The sequence below is a fragment of the Podarcis melisellensis genome, assembly GCF_964234715.1.
Source record: "Podarcis melisellensis genome assembly, chromosome: 7".
NCBI lineage: Eukaryota > Metazoa > Chordata > Lepidosauria > Squamata > Lacertidae > Podarcis > Podarcis melisellensis.
Window position 1 is genome coordinate 57800197 of NC_138539.1, and position 18333 is coordinate 57818529.

The 18333-nt window shown below is 41.2% G+C and overlaps 1 long non-coding RNA gene across 1 annotated transcript; it reads right to left on the minus strand.

Annotated features, from left to right (window-relative positions):
* Positions 1–272: 272 nt before the first annotated feature.
* On the minus strand, positions 273–8648 carry LOC309374415. Its single transcript, XR_014170576.1, has 3 exons — positions 8576–8648; positions 7867–7956; positions 273–428 (listed from the first exon to the last, which is right to left on the minus strand). It is a non-coding gene; the product is annotated as an uncharacterized lncRNA (long non-coding RNA).
* Between the last annotated feature and the right edge of the window lie 9685 nt (positions 8649–18333).

Here is an 18333-nt window from a genome sequence, read left to right on the forward strand (position 1 = left end):
GGTTGTAATTTTGAGAAGTACATTCACTATGGAAGGATCATGTAAAATGCTTTAGACTAAACATTTTAAAAGCAAGACAACACAACAGCTCACAACCACTGGCCTGCAGATTTATCCATTTCACTTTCAAAGCTGAATGCACTAATGCGTACTGCTAAAGCATCTTGGTCATGCATTTTTAATACTGTCAACTGTCCCACTATTATAAACTCCATACACTGGCTCCAAATTTCCATCTAGACCCTCAACCTTGGACAGCTGCTTTTGAAACCATACCCAAGGAGATATGAAATTTGAGTAAAATAGAGACTCACCACCATCCGGTAGCTATTTCCACTGTGAGCATGGCTTTCCCTTCAGGTGAAAGGTAAAGAAGCAACCAACCTGAAGCACCCAAAGGTCTCTAAGCACATCATCCCACTCTGTGCCTTTCAAATAAAAATGAGGGGTGAATTAGGCACAATTTATTGTGAAGCCACTTCTCAAGGAGCAGCAATTGCAAATTCTTGCTCAGTATATCCCCAAACAGACTCTACTAACAACATCTCTTCCTTTGTAAACATGATTGATAAAGAGGCATATGGTACCCAAACTGTTGTTTTTATTTCAAGCTATGTCATTACAGATAGCCAGGGCTGACCCTGCCATTACATTTGGGGGAGGGGGATGTCTGAGGTGAAATTGCCTGCTGGGCTTCATTTGGACCACAGGTCACAAATTCCTCATGCATGCACTAGACAGAGTAAGGCAGCAGCCTCAGGTGGATTGTCATTGCTAGAATAATTTATATACTTCCTTTTATTTCAAGAAGAAATACCAAGGTGGTTCACAAACAAATAAAAGCCAACAGCACAGTAATAAGTATAAAACCAATTGTAAAAAGGCAGCTACCCACAACTAAAACATATAGCAAAACAATTACGTTTAAAAGTTCATTAATAAGCAAGCCCATTAAAACAGCATAACAGTGGTAAACAGTTAAAGCAATAACCAAAGCAGGAAATTCAAGTCAGGAGATGAAGGAAGTGCTTGTTTTAAAAGGTGCATCTTCAAGAGCCGGTGGAATGCTAATACTGATGGGGCCTCCTGTGTTTCAGCAGGAATATGCTGCAAGGCAGTGGCTGTTCTTGATGAGTTCCTTGGCCCTTTGTCTGTGTTGTATGGCATGGTCTGCCCTGCTGCCCCTAAATTAGCCCACCTCGTCTGGTGGAGTGGAGACTGCTATCCCACTGCCAGATTCAAGAGCCAATGTGTTTTGTGCATAGGACTGAGGTGTGGGAGTAGCCTCTTGTTATTTGCCTCAGGCAACAAAATACTTTGGGGAAAAGTTGTACTAACATCCTTTAGTAGAGATAGAAAGAAACTAAGGGTCTCAATGAGGACATTGTGCAACTCAGCTTGCAGCTGTGGTGGAATGAATAAAAAGGAAGAGAAAGCAACATGACTTTCTCAGGATGGCGCAGAAAGGCATTTCAAGAGCTTAAGGTCAACCTGTATAGTGGTAACATCAATATTGAAAACTCAGAACAAATTTCAGGGTAAATTGAGCCCCAAAAGGTCTCAACTCCTGAATCCTTTTCTTGGAGAGATTATTAGAGCCGAGTTGGGAAGGCTTTCGGTGGGCAGCCTGAAATGCCTCGTGTAATATAAAGAAGCAACATTTTATGAGGAAATATTGGAAGGGGGAATCATCAGGTGGTCTCACAATTTCATCTTGCTCAGTGGAGGCAATCAGACCGTTCATGCATTCGTTCATGTAAAATGAATGCAATGGGGGAACAGGCTTGGGTCTCTGCCCCAAATATCCACATAGCCATTAAACCTGCAGACAGCGCTTCTGTGCATACTAGTTGTATGACTTGCAGCAATTGAACTTCATATCTGTGAATGCTGGAAAGGGGAGATTTGGAGTGAGGAAACAGAGGGCAGAGAAAGGATTAAGTACACTATCATCATCATTGTTGTCCTTCCCTTCTTTGATCCCAGCTCCCTTGTCCAGTGTAAAACAGACATTTGCATTACCATTACACATCTGTAAGAAGCATGGAATTTTGGCATCCCCAAACAGACTTCCAAACATCAAGGCTGAGAAAAGGGTATAACCTCAACCTTGTGATATTGAGATGTTTTGGACTACAGGGCTCATCCTCAGCCATGCTGAGCATGATGGGTATTGTACTCCGTATCACCTGTAGGGCACCAGGTTGCCCAAAGGCTGGAGCATACTGTACCATTGTAAACACAGAGACCTCTTCATATCTCCCAGCTATTTCTTAATTATTTTGACCTTGAGACTGAAACTCATTTTCCCATGGATGTGCATTTGTGATATCAAATATAAGTGCATTCCAGGATTATTCAGAGCATGCATGCCAGGCAAATAGTTGACATGCATTTGCTTGAAGCTCTGCAGCAGATAAGAGAGAAGCCAGGACTGCTTTCATAATCCTGACCTTGTAAAATGAGTTCTTTATTAACAAACATGGGGAGGGAGGAATACCCTGCAGCTTAGGAACATAAGGAAATTTTTTAATTAAACTGCTTTGGTGTTGGGCGCAGCCTTTACAAATGCTATTGCTGCACAAGAAAGTTGAAGAGAAACAAACCAAACTCTCCAGTCTAGTCTCCCCCACTCTAATCTTCAAGACGTTGCCGTGTCAGTCCTATATACACTTACATGAACTCAGTGGGCATTATTTCTGAGTAGACATGCACAGGATTGAACCGTTAGTCAAAAATAAGTCTAAGTGGAATTGGTTTTCCTTTTTTTTTTTTTTTTTGCTTTTTTTTACTATTTGCCATTTCTATAGAATTACAACTGTGTAATTCTTATTTCACTCACCTCTGCTATTATCTTAAAAAGCAGATAAAACTGATGGCTGATGACTTGCCCAAGTGCACAGTTTGACTAGTCCACTCTTACATCTGAAAGAGATTTGCACCAGATTTGTTCCCATGCCTTTCCCTTTAAAAATGTGCCAAAAGTTGCTGTCACTGCTGGAAGTCCAAATTAGGGTGGTATGCCGGAAATGACATCCTTGAGCATCCGTATGATCATGTCCTTTCATTATGTAAAAGAAAGAACCTATATATTTATGGGGTAAATTATTTTCTCTTAATAGTATGACCCTAGTAGCCAAGTTTATGCTCTTAAATGCCAAAGTCAAAAGACTTTATCACTGGCATCCAACGGTATATACAATTTTTATTAGAAGTTCCCATTTGATGACCTGAGCATAATTATGTAATTCTTATGCATTATGTAAGAATGCATTATTCAAAAACCTCAACAAACAATCACTGAAATATCTTATTTCAATATTGCAAATCAGCATGTAGTCCAACTAGCTAGCTGTAGTTGCCTATAGTTTAGTCTCAGAATCATTGGAAACCCTATACTGGGTACATATGTATTTCTCCACTGTGGGGCACTAGCTATTCCTTAAAATTGATTGTGTAAAGCATATCAAGTACACACTATCAGTGCTAGTAACAGCATAAAACAGAGCAAAGTGGAGGCAGAATCTAAAAAGAAGGTGAATCCCTTTTCTCAATTAATAGTAATAGTGAGAAACAACACATTGATTGCAGCAACAGGTTCTCTCATTTTGTGTGTTCTACCGCTTTTTAAAATACAGATGATTCAGTCAACTATTTCCATACCATGCAACACAGATCTGCAAGCTAAACAAGTCTAGTCATGTGACTATTCCAGAATCCCCACTCATTCCAACCACGACACTTTCCCAAAATGTGGTGAGTTGTGTTCTGAAAGCATATCACATTGCTGAAGGTGATGTGACCGCCTTGCTGAAGCCGAGGAGGTTTCCATCTGGTCAATATGGTCAGTTTTGCCAGTCTGCAGAGGAAAAATACAAGCAGCACCTGCAGTCAGACAAAGCAAGGCTCGGACCGAGCTGCTTTGAAGGTGTGCTGTCATTGCCAATCAGCTGGCTGGTGCTGAAAGCATGTCTTCAAAGAGGCTCACTTTCGGTGCCAAACAGCTGGTTGGCGTTGATAGCAATCCCCTTTGAACTGGTCACCAGATGTCATAGTGATGTTAGGTGACTGACAAGTGGGGGACCTGTGTACCCATCAAAGTGACCCATTGGGGAGCTCAAGATCCAACAAGTTGTCCAGAAAAGATCTCCAATCCCTAACCTACAGCAACAAAATGTAGAGGAAGTGACAAGGTAGGAGACAGGACAGACTTTTGGCATGCAAATGAGACCCCTCCTGCCCACTTTGCCTTGGGGATGAATGGGGAAAACACATAAACCAGTGTGTCTGGTTTTCCTCTCACTTCTAGTTTGATCCATGTCAAAATGGATTTGAAGTGGATCAAGTGGTTTGGATTGTACTGCTTCAGAATGTGAGCAGAGGCTGTGTTTATTCTCCTAAAACCAAAACAACCCATATCTGCGCACAGAAAATAAATAATATATCAGGCCTATCCTAGGCAGTTTATTCAGCTCTGTTTTGTGTCACAGGTTGATGGATGGGTGCACGTCCTTATCTATGGCTGTGGTATGATCCTTTGAGCAAGGATATGCTTTGGGACCCAGTTGGGTCTTAGCCAGTGGGCTACAACGCAGTTGCTGGGTCAATGGGAAATACAGTGCAATTGGCTCCCACCTGGCTTGTTTCAGTAAGATGTGGTGCAGCATGTTCTGCACATGTTGGTCATTCCCCTTGGAGGTAATGATACTGGGCTTCTGAAGAGAAAACTCCTTAATCTGCGGGCCTCCAGGGATTTTGAGGTTATCCGATAGCATTGGCCTGACACCCCTATTGTTTGTTATGACATTTTGCCTCACATGGTTTAATATTTGGACTCTATGTGTATTAATAGGGTTACTTGGGAAATTCAGCTGGTCCTGCTCAATTATGAAGGGGGGTGGTGGTCACCAACCACACAGATATTTGCCATACAAGAGTTGAACTGTATTGGCATGCTGGGATAGACCTCTACAGTGTTGGTAATTGTATATTTCTTTTGGACCTGCCAAAGGCCCTGCAAGACTTGGTTCTGTGTCATGGGGACAAGACTAGCATTTGGGTTTGCCCCCCTTCTGTTATGTGCAGGGCAGGTAGGTATCCCTCTAAGCCACCTTTGAAGGTGATGAATGCAGCCCAAAGCCTCTGTCGCAGGGGCCAGGGAAAGGGAAAGACAGAGGTGCTTCCCCCGTTTCCCAGGAAGAGGCTCGGTCATCCTAATGGCTCCAAGCTTCATCTAAGTTTTGACAGCTTTCACATTAATGGTTTTCCTCTGCCGGTACTTTTGGGTTAAACAATAAATTCTTCCAGTGGTCAACCTGACATACATGTCTGACTTTTTATTTCTGCCCTTTGGCCAAGGAACAGCATGCAATAAACAAAGTTGCCTCCCAATCCTTGGAGTTTGCTATGGTGGAGTTCAACTATCAGTTCATCTGATTACTAAAACAGTGGAGAGGGGGAGAGACTCTGTATTCAGAAAATAGCATCAGAAACTTGTGACCAGCTACCCTCGCTTAACCACATGCTTAGGATTTCAAAGCAAAAACCAAACCAAAGTGCTGTGCTGTTTTCGAAGCCTGCTTAAAAAAAAAAAATCTTATCTGAAGCACACATAAAATCATACAATAAAAACAAGGACAACTGAAGGTCAAATCTATATCTCAGTGAGAAGGAACAGGCTCGTAGACTCTTCCCTTAATCCATTTGCCACAGCTCACAATCCAGAAGACTATAAAGGATGAATAGTGAGGTTCTCAGCACAAAGCCCATGGAACTGACCTCAGCTGCCCTCCCATGAATAATGGGTGCCATTAATCGGAGATGGTGGCAACAGCAACACTTTGTAGCTTCCACTTTCAAGCAAGATAGTGAAAGGGATAGAAAGCACAGTCCAGTAGACGTTTGCTATGCTAATGTTTTCCTTTTCATTATCCTCTTGCTGTGATACAGGCCTAGGAGTGAGCTGCTTATTCTGGCATAATTAATGATGCAGAAACTGTAGCAATCAGACACTCTGAATGCAATTCTTTCACTTTTCTTTTTTCTTTTTTAAAAAGCTAACCATTGAACAATAACCAATTCCAGCTGGAAGTTACCGCAAAAATTAACTATGGGCAGTTTTCTTTGAAGATTCACTGCTAACATGCACAGGTAGGCCCAGTTTAAGCAGCGATGGATAAAGTCCAGATGTTATACTTGACCAAGCCCGTTCTCTTTCTAAGTATTCAACTTATAATGTGGGAGAAGGAATGTTTAAAGTATTTCAGCAGGGTGGAAGTGCAGTGTAAAGGGCCTGCAATCAGACTGTAAACTTTGTAGCAGAAAGTGTACCCTCTTCCCTTCGTACAGACAAGAGCATGGAAAGTTGTCTTCTACTGAGTCGCATCACTGGTCCATCTAACTCAGTCACTAACTATAGTGGCTGGGAGTGGTTCTCCAGGATGTCAGGGTACCAGCATCTCTCATAGCCCTACCTGAAGATGCTGTGTTTGAACCTGGGAATTTCTACATGCAAAGTGGATGATCTACCACTGAGCTATATCTCTTCCCCTGAGGTGCCTTGTGGGATTCAAATTTGACCCATGAACAGAATAAGGTTCCATGTGAAAAAGTGTTTTAGTGCATGCGTCTTATAGCAGGCCAAATTGTCATGCAACTGTTGTTGTTTAACACTGTCTGGGAATCTGTGGTAGGTACCAAACATGCAAGGAATGGGATAACATGCTTCCGGGCCCATTTTATGCAGCAGAGCTAAATGGGTGGTCTGATAGTTGTTGCAGCTATCAGTTCTGGCAGGTGCCACAGTCAAGTGACGTTTACAATTCCAGTCTTCGCTCACTTATTCCTCCATTACAGCCTGGATTCATCTTGCAGGCCCTCACCAGTACACCTTGTAGCAAGTAGCATCATTTTCCTATGGGATTACTGGGTCTCAACCCTTCCCTGCATGGGAAATTGATACTTGAAGAACCCAGGCTAATGTTTGTGGGTCCCGGAAAGGCAGTGGGTGTTGAAAGATTGAAACTGAATGACAGGCAAACGTTCCTACAGAGAGAAGTGAACTTAGTTTGTGCAGAATTAAAAATGCTTGGGAATATGTTTATGATCCTTCCATTACAAAGAAGCTCAAATGTATTTATTGCAAAGAAAGGCCTCCGCATAATTCAGACTGCCTGAATAACACTCTTACTCTTCCCAAGTCTAACAGTTAATAGAAATGTTCCTTCAACAGGAATAAGAACACAGCGCGAAATCTTGCAGAGGAGATTGTTAATGACAACAGGGTAAGGAAATCATGCCCGATAATACACCTGATGATTGACAAATATTAGGCTGCTAAGAGCTGCATGTGCAAAGGGGGTAGGAAGAGCGGCTAGGGCAGAAAATGACTTGTTGACATGTGAAGAACAGAGAGAGAAGAGATCATCCAGGCATATTTTTAATGAGGTGTTAAGTAGACCACCTCAAGAGACTCACTAATGAGTGCGAGATGGCTAAAGGTGCAAAGAACACAGAGAGAGAGCAAATGGCACAATGCACTTCCTGTCATTGTGGCAGCTATGCGTGAGAAGAGCAGGAAAAAAATGCTGGTTATCTTATCAATTTGACTTTTTAAAAAAATCTATGCAGCAGCTGAGGAACTTAACACCCTAAGGAGAACATTGCTGGGTCAGACCAAAGGTCCATCTGGTTCAGCGCTCTTGCAGTGGCCAACCTATGGGAGGCCCACAAGCAGGACATGAGAGGAACAGTGCTCTCCTACAGTGGAGACAGAGCATAGCCACTGTGGCTCTTGGCCCTTATAGCCTCATGAATGTTTCTCATCCTCTTTTAAGGCCATCCAAACTGGGGGCCATCACATCTTACCTATTGTAACTGGAGCAGCTTCTTAGATGAGACTTCTCACAGGGCAGGAAAGCAGCTCATTTGGAGTAATATGCCACAGATGAAAGGCCTCTGTAAGCCAAGAGACACCAACATGGAAGTGAGTTCCACTAAAACTAACCACAGTGCAATGGGAATATTATACATGGGATTATACTGGTAATCTGGCCTTCGGATATATAAACCCAATTGAAAGTTACGGTGGCCTTATTCACCCACTGTGAAGTGCTTTTCCCCACTCATAGACATTACCCAAACAATATTTCTAGTGCACTAGTGTCATGGAAAGCTGGTGCAAATTAACTAGTTGACTTCTAGGTACTCTGTAGGGGAGTAACTAGCAATGTAGAAATGATCAGAGTTTGCCTTTCTGAATATACAGGGTGGGGGGGTCGTATCTCTGGGAACACGTCAAAAGGAAAATGAAGTGTACAGGAATACTGTCAAGCTGTACAAATATATATTTCAAAAATGTCCAAAATAGCTTGCATCTGTTTGAAGGCACTCAACAGTGACAAATCAGAGGAAGTCTCTTGTAAGTGTTCAAGGGTAGAACAGAACAGGATATAGATATGCTTATGTGTAGTGATTCTAAATATAGCATTCCTGTGCAGCGAAGGATATAGGATTTAAGAGCCTCTGCAATATCTGAAAGAGGTCACCGAAAGAGTAAGAGGAAGGGATGTCTTACCTAACACAGCTTCATATAGCAAAGATCTGAATTCTGGACAAAATGGTTTAATCCATTAGGATTGAGCAAACCTATGTGACAAGCAGTAATCGTAGTTGATGTTTATAAAAAGAATATTAGAAGATGCCACAAACTACATTCAGCTAAGTCTACATTCAAGCTACATTGAACTCAGAGTATACCCATTGAAATGAATGAACCTATGCTAATTAACTAGTCTTATTTCTTCTGACACCAACCCACAACAGTTTGGGGTGGGGTACGGTGGGGAATAGAAGGTGGGGGGAGTCCCATTTGGATAGCTGAAGTTCTCGTGCCTGCTTCTGCAGGACCACTTAGTTGAATCCAGCGCTCTAACTGTAATCATAACCCTTTGACACAATTATTTGACTTGGTTCTTCACAGCAATTTGACTGTTGTGAGTAGTGAGTGGTAGTTTCACCACTTCTTTCAGGCATAATAGCTAAATGGCCAGATTCACCGAGACAAACTGATACTTCATTCAACCACTGAGGAAGACCTGTATGGTTGGAGCATGCTTGGTCTTTGGTATGCATCACTGTGTATCTTTCAGCTGTAAACAGTTCCAGACGGGTGGAGTATAAATAATAAAATTGTTGTTGGTGGTGGTGGTGCTGTTCCCTTTCCGTGGAATGATTGCAAGCACCATGGCCAATTGATATGTCCATTTGCTGCTCAATTGGCATTCCCCTTAACATATACACACTGTAAATTTTATACATATATATGACAGCTTAGTTAAATAATGTGTTTGAACCTCTTCTCTTACATTTTGTTTTGTTTTATATTGTTATCATTTTATATTTTGCTTTCTCTCAGTTTTTCTTTTTCCCAGTCTTCAATTCAGTTTACAATATTGTCCACACAGATTTACAATATTTTTTAAACTCCTCATGAAAATTCATCAGCATTTTAAGGTGACTTTCTCTTAATGTAGGTTTGTATGCAATTTTGCCCACTAAGTACATTTTTGCACATTTTCCCAATATATGCATTTTAATGCTTACCTTATCCTAGTATGTGTATTTTTGTACACATCATTTTACCGCAGAAAGGGTCAATCTGGATTAAATGGAGGATATATGGGCTGGCATTTTGATGCCAATGACATCATGTGAACACTACTAAAAAAATCAATAAATGCAAGCATGAGGACCACTGATCCCACAATAAACACCCATTTGGAAACATGCTAAGTAAGTACAGTTCACCTAGTAGTTAATTTCCTATCACATTCCTTTTCTCATCTAAGTACTTTTGCTTTGGGCTCACTTTTCTGATGACTGAACGATAGTGACAATGAAGTGAAGCCTACCACTCAACTATAAGGTCTCCATTCTTAATCACTTGTTTATCTAGTGCATCCCAGCCACTTTTAATCTGGAATCAATTGACATTGATTAAAAATGCATTTCTATAGAGTCTTGGGGGAAAGGGAAAGTAGGGCAGGAGGGCACATACAGTTGTAATTCTGTGTGTATCACAAAGAATGATGACAATCGGCTCACATTTGGCTTTGCAACTGTCCCTTGAGTACATCTGTGTCTTCATTTCCATGGTGGACACAAATTTCTCTAAAAGCGACTTGCTAAACTGTAATGCAAAACATGCAATTACCATATGACAGCCATCTGAATATTTAAATATCTCTATATGCATGTGCAAACACACTCACATATATGTATATATATATATTTTCTATTTTTCCACTTTGTTTCACAGGTGTCCTAACTGATTAGTCAGCACTATACCTTGCAGCAGATATTTTAAATGTTTGTCAGAGGAAAGAGGGATTGACTGTTAAACATCCCAGAGAATTATAGCTCTGTGAGGGAAACAGGGTTCAATAACAACACTCAGCAGCCATGACAGTTTCCATACAGTTCCCATTATTATTATTATTATTATTATTATTATTATTATTATTGGTGGGAGGAGCGAGCCATGATTGGGATGATACTGCTTTATATGTATCATGCAGATGCGGTCTAAGTGAACAAAGTGTGGTTTTTCCACAGCAAATGCTCAGCATGGAAGTAGCTAATGGCTCCTTATTTACTTTGCAGTCATATTTCTATACCTTCAATCTTTCTCCTCCTCTGGCAGGGGAGCTTCAGAATTCTCAACAAGCAAAGCTCTCACTTGCTTAATGTGTGCAATGAATGAACTCCATCCCTCCCTCTGTGTACAATACCTGATTAGCATTGTACATATAATCATCACAGAATTGTAGAGTTGGAAGGGGGCACATGGATCATCTAGTCCAACCCCCTGCAATGCAGGATTATTTTCTTTGCCCAAGGTGGGACTCAAACCCAGTACCCTGAGATTAAGAGCCTCATGCTCTACCGACTGAGCTCTCCCAAAGCGCATACAGGGGCTCTACTCAAGTGTTCATATGAATGTACATAGGCAGATGACAAAGCTGACCACTGATCCTAACAATGCTCATTAACTGAACGTGCAGAGTGAATGAGTTTACAAGCCTCATATGACCAGAGTAACGTATAGCCAACTTCATTAGCATCCGACATCGTAATGTGCATTCTTTAATTAGTTTCTCCTCCAACATCATCCTTGCCAACTTTCTTGGCCTGGTAGTTCTAACCAAACCCTGGATTGGATGATATAATCTAAAATACACCATCCAATCATTATATAAGTTAAGGGCAGGTTAACAGTAGGGAAGGAATAGGTTAAACACCATAAATAATGAAGAGGTATGAAGTGTCACTAGGTTCTTTAGGTGGAACACACTTTTTGTTTTGTATGGGCAACTAGTAATGATTTTTTTTAAAACCTCTCTTAGATTTCACCCTGTGACCTCAGTTGAGAGCAATTAGAATTCTACCAGAACCAGCACGATGAGTAAAAAGGGCAGAACAGTTGGAAGCAGACCATCTGGAAACTGTTCACCCCTTGCATCACCACCAGCTAAAAGTCACTAAACATTTAGCTAGCCCTAATGTTTTACTACCCTGGGTGACCTGTACATCTTCATCTCGAGGATGAACTGGCCACAGCTGGAAGCCACTGATTCTCTGCAGCTGAAACAGCAAAACAAGATCGATGGGACTGAAGCTCTGAGCTTACAGCTTTGAGGAAGTCTGAAGGGCAAAGGAAGGTGCTGGTGTCACTGCGTTGTGCCTTTCCAAGGCCTTGCTTCTTCCTGTCCAAAGATTAGTAAAAGATAGCTGTATAAATGTGCAGCCACTAGAAACAGGTTCCATAGATTTTTTTCATTCGTATCTGGCTAATTACCTCTACTTTTATTTAGGAGCATGACTCAAATGAGTTCTCAGCTGCTTTGTTGCAGTTAAAGGTCCTGCTCATAATATTCTGAAGCTTGTGTTTACTAAGATCTTCTTATTCTAAGCAGATGCATTATTTTGTTGTGCCATTATGGAAAAGAGGGAGAAGAATCACCCCCCCCTCCCTGCCTCTCTGTTTATCACCACATACCAGAGATCTACATTTACTTTCTTCCATGCAACTCATATGGTTGCACACAGTATCTATCCTCAAAACACCTGAATACTGTAAAGGAGTTTTGTGGCAGTCAGGATCCTGGAACCCAAGGCATGAATGACAAAGCAGCAGATCCATTTGAAGTGGGGGAGGTAAGATTTTTCCACAACAGAAGGAGCATGGATGAGGGTGGTACTCACCCACCCCAGCCCATGGTTTAGCTCCCTGCAGCCTGCCTCTGTCCCATCAGTGCTTTTCTCTTCAGCCCTGTTCCATCACCAGAAATTATATCAGTTGGAGAAAATCTCTTGAGGGGGAAACAGGAAGACCAGGCTACAGGACCATGAAGTGATGGTTGCAAGGAACGTTCAGTTTGCCCATTGAGCCTTTTCACTCTGAAATACCACACACACTTATAAAATATGGCTGTTTACCATCCCATCTACTGTGACCTTCAGAAAATGTTCTTGAGCCACCTGCCTAACCAACCAATGTATTATACAATTTGCTTATAGACACGTTCCCAAGAAAGAGGGGAGCTGGCCACTGGGTGGTGTGCCTATTTATGAAAAGAACTATTTGCCTCCATTCGTGAGAGCACATTTAAATCACACAATTTCTTGTCTGCCCAAAACACAGAAATAACTGTTGTAGGATTAAGGCACAGAAGACTGGAGTGTTTGGCAATTAATTATGACCATATAGTTTTGTATATACTAATCACAGGGGTCAAATCACCTATATTCAACTGTATTAAAGACAAGTCGTCTTTGTGTTTGGTTGAAACTTCTTCAGATACTTAGCTGGTTTTACAGACAAATCCTAACTGCATCCATCTGCAGAATTAACTACAAACCTAATGCAAGCCCATAAGGCCAAGTGCACCTTCTGCATGTTCCAGAAATGGCAAAAGAACAGCCTTTCTTCTGATATTTTTGGCATCCTGGCTTCCAGATCTGTCTTGAAACAGAGATGTGCTGAGCCACAAATAAAATCAGTAAATAATACAGAAGAAAGCATTTGAAACTAATATTGTCATGGATAATTATTGTGAACCATTTCATTGTTTTTAGTGCCTCTTCTTACACTTCAGCTAATTGGCAGCTAATTTAATTAATCATGTTATCTTTCAAAATGAAAAAAACAACAACAGAAAACCTTTGGTTAATCCCTGTTCAGTCAAGTCTTCCAGTGACCTCAATATTAGATTTGCTGCGATGAGGATGGCAAAAAAAGATGTTCCCTTTCGACAGAATGTCATTGTATACTACACTTAGTCTCTTTGTGCCAGGCAAAAATTGACCCATTTTTGTAACTGCTATTAACATTAAAATTTTACTGCTTAGTGATGATATGAAAAGTCAGACCGCATGCCAGCCAAAGTGGACTTTCAACATTTACACTCCATTAATTAATTCATCACCTAAAAGCTAACTATTGATTTTTTAAATGGCTTTACAAATCTGCTTAAGCCTCTGATGTAATTAAGACGTGTGTTTACTGCAAATTATTTAACAAATACAATGCAATGCTTTTCTCAGCCACAACCAACCGACCTTCCTGTTGAATCATAAAAATTATTTGAAAAACTTCTACTACTGTGTTATCCAGTTAAATCACATTTGAATAGTGTATATTTTCATAGAGCCATTGGCTCAATTAGGTCAGAGACTTACTTAACTATCCTTCAGCATCCTGTTGGCCTCCTGGTGGTTTTGACCACAACTCCCATCATTCCCAGTAATCATGGCCATAATAAATGGATTCAGCTTTGGTACACTTCTGCGTTTATACACCAGCCTCTGTACAGGGATTCTGCCATCATGTATTATGCAGTTACCAGACCAGTAATCCTATTCATGTGGTGATGAGGCAGACATGTCACAGTATATTAAAATAATTTTAGATGATACACACAAAAGATATTAAAGGAAATCCTACCTTAGTACAAATTAAAATCCCAGTTTGGAATGGGCTCATTCCATGCACCTTTCTGCTGAAATTAATTCCTTGCCCGCCATTTGCATCATCATCATCATCATCATCATCATCATCATCATCATTATTTTGGGAGGGGGGTTACAATAAACATTTCCGGGGAAGTGGAATGTTGTCAACACACATTTATACAAAGTAGAAATGGGGAACTTGTGGCCAATCCAATATTGCTAGACACTGTCTCCATCAGCCCCAGACAGCATGACCAATGGTCAGGGATGATGGAATTTCAGGGGTGATGGCAAAGACTACCCATCCTTGATATAAAAGTTTGCAATGTACCATATTTTTCACTCTATAAGACGCACTTTCCCCCTCCTAGATAGTAAGGGGAAATGTGTGTGCGTCTTACGGAGCAAATGCAGGCTGCGCAGCTATCCCAGAAGCCAGAACAGCAGGGGGGATCACTGCTTTCACTGTGCAGCGATCCCTCTTGCTGTTCTGACTTCGCTTTGCTGGAGAGGCGATGCACAGAGAGGGAGAGAATTTTTTTTTTCTTGTTCTCCTCCTCTAAAACTACATGCATTGAATGGTCAGGTGCATCTTAAGGAGCAAAAAATACAGTAAATGCTATAATAGTAAATTGTGACCTTTCCTTGTGAACGCAAGATTGTGGTTTGTTTTAAGCGGTCACAAGAAAGATTGAAGGAAAAAAATCAGACACAGTCAAAGAGAGTCAAGGGGCGTTCACTCATCATTACTCAAGACGCGTATGTTTTAGCATGTGTGAAAACACTTGAACAATAGCTGCTCACGTGGTGTGAATCATTTGCGGTGCTTCATTGTAGACAGCATAGGAACACTTTACATCATTATATGCCTACATCAAGGGAAATATCTAGGTGAGACATCTAAGTAATGGACACTGATTATGAGGAAGGAAACTTACAGATTCAGCAAGAGAAGAGGTGGATCATTCTAAAGTGAGATGTTAGATCCTCACAGGCCTGGTCTCAGAAAACATACTAAAGCCTTCCTTCAAAGTTATGTAAGTGACCCCCAAACTTAATCCAACTATTAATCCATTCTCATCTTCAAGATGAGCCAAAAAAGATTATCATGTGGTTTCGAGGATGCCTCCCCCCCTTTTTTAATAATAGTGAACATGTACTGTGCAAGGAAGTCAAATGCCCATATCTGCTTGTTGGTCTTCTTCTTCTTCTTCTTCTTCTTCTTTGGTGATCACTCATAGCCGAGTAAGATTGTTTTCTATAAACACGGTTTCAACAATGAGTCCGTAAGTGACTGTGGAGGCCAATTCTGGACCCACACATCCTTCCACAGTGGGGACATAGGTTTCCGGGCGGGAGTTGATCACAGTGTGGATTTGCCAAGCGTGCCTTCCTCCTAGCATGTTTCTCCCTTGTGTCCTGAGTTTGAGTGTCTTCAAAGCCCATGACACCTTTGGTAAAGTCTGTTTTCCAACTGGAGTGCTCACAGGCCAGTGTTTCCCAGTTTTCAGTGTTTATACTACATTTTTTTTAGATTTGCCTTGAGACAGTCTTTAACCACCAGCATTACACTTTCCATTTTTAAGTTCGGAATAGAGTAGTTGCTTTGGAAGACAACCATCAGGCATCCGCACAACATGACCAATCCAACAAAGCTGATGTTGAAGAATCATTGCTTCAACACTGGTGATCTTTGCTTCTTCCAGTACACTGATATTAGTTCGCCTGTCTTCCCAAGTGATGTGTAAAATTTTTCGCAGACACCGTTGATGGAATCTTTCGAGGAGTACAGCAACATACCCAATGACATCAATTTTAGGAGGATGGGATAATGTCCTAATGCTATCAGTGCAAATAAGGGTTCTTTATAAAAAAAATTCAAAGGTTTTCCTGACTCCTTAACTCCTGATTGCACATCCAGGAATCTGCTCTCCCAGCTAATTTGCAGCCTTTCCATCCATGTGGAAAAATTTATGATTACATAAAATCTATGCTTAAATACGCAGAGCACACATTTCATTTTACATCCGCCCCCAGAGGGAGGGCTGCAACAGTTCTGTCGAGAAGAGCTGGCTGCTGCTACTGCTGCTGCTTCGTTTTCAAATGACACCCAACTGTTAATGGGAGAAGGGAGGATATTTGAAGCTACTCATCATGCAGAGATAAAAAGGAGGCAGCATAATCCTGCTATGTCTTGATAACATTAATTAGCAGCAGAGCTTAGGGGTCTTTTTTATAAAAAAAAAATCAAAACTATTGGATTTAACACTTAGTTGCAAAAACACTAATAACGTTACGAACATTTCTGCGTTCCTTATTTTTAAAATGGGGTAGTTTTAACAACAAAATAAATACCTTTTTGTTGTTTTTTAAAGAGAGGTATGCCCATTTTGGATTAACCCAACTTTTTAGTACAAATACATATAAAAGAAGAAGACGTTTGCATCATGACATTTCCAACAGGGCTTGTGTCTGAGTAGATGCTTAGAAACGGTTGTCTTTCATTCCCTTTACATTCTGTGGCTCTTGTGGTATGAGAGCAATACATGAAACGTTGCCTACATTAGTTGTGCTCCCAAGAGATGTTTCACAATTCACATCCTGTAAACATCAAACAGGAATAGCCCTTCCCGTCTCCCCTCCGCCTGCACTTCTAGATTTGTGGCTCTTGAAACCCAGAACTAAACCCAAAACAATGTCTCAGGCTTCTCTTGAACCATTGCAATTATCCAAAACCAAAAATATATTGCAGCTATTGTTGCTGTGCACCACCTCTGTGTGTGACGTTTTATAGTGTAACCTAAGTAAATGGAAAATAAAACCACTCTGTCCGAGGATTCTTTCAGTGTAAATTTTGACAGTAGAAGAGAAGTAAGGGGTTATCCTCAGATGGGAAAGAGGTTGTTGCAGCAATTAGGAAGCTGTCTTGTGCAGAACAGGTCTATTTATGGACATCAGGATCTTCATGGAGCTGTGCCTCACCTTCTCTAAATGCATATAACCGGAGAGAGGACTACCGAGAACAGGACTATCCTGCGCCATGCTCTTATCCCAAAAGGCAATATGAGCAACTCTTGCTTGAAAGTAAAGAAGAGCTTTATACAAGCTAACAGCAGAACAGGCTCAGCAACAAGCACAATGCCCAGAAGGTGTAGGAAAGGAGATTGCAACTAACCATCAGGGAGAACTTTCTAACAGCAAGAGCTGTTTGGCAGTGGAACAGACTCCCTCGGAAGGTGGTGGACTCTCCTTCCTGGGAGGTTTTCAAACAGACATTGGGTGGCCATCTGTCATGGATGGTTTAGTTGGGATTCCTCCATTACAGGAGGTTGGACTGGATGGGCCTCAGGATACCCTTCCAGCTCTAAGATTCTGGGTGAAGATTCCGTTTTTTTAAATATCAATTTCTATAAAGAGTTTTCAATATAAAATACAATAAAAACCAAACTAACCAAAAGAAGCCCCTCCCTCGGGCGGGTCAAGATCCTTCCTCCTCTCCAATAATGAGGCTCTGGACTCCACAGAAGGGGTGGAGAAGAGAACCAACAGATCTGCTTCATTCTCTATGACTTCTAGAGTCACAAGGGGGAGACCTCCTTCCTCCATCCCTGGCCGCCCACCTTCCAGCCCCCAGGCATTGTTTACCTGGGGCTGCCAAAGCATGCCAAATGCTTATGGAGCCAATGGGCCCATGACACTCAGTATGGACCTGCAACTCCCTATTTTAATGTGGAGGAGCATATCTGAACCTCTAATGATAGCAGCATTGATGGCAACTTTGCAGAATGAGTGGGCTAACGTTTTGAAAGGATCTGTGGACTAAGTTGCCTGTGTAGATAATGTACCTTACTTGTGGTGATCAGAAACTTCAGAAATGCGGTGCTATATTGATAACAAATTCACCACAGAAGAAAATGCAACAACAACAACAACAATAATAATTGTAATAAAAAATCCTGTTTGTTCATTCCTCTCCCATTCCTGGGCAAGAGTGACATGTTGAATGCTCCCAGACAAAAAACAATTTCTTAATGCTTAGCCAGTACATCAGCAAGGAGGTTAAGACTAAAACCCTCCTATAGGTAGGGACATATGGATCTGAAGAAGCTATCAAACAGGGGGCCTCCTCACCTGGACTCTGAAATGGTACCATGATATGTACTTGTCATTTTCTGTATTTTTGAATCAGCTCTGTTTTTAATCATGCATGATAGTTTTGCACGATTATATGCCACGTTCTCTTTAACAGCAAAAAAACCTACATGGCAGATGTTTTGTTATAGAAAAATCCGAAATGGTTGACAGTGCATCTTTTATTTT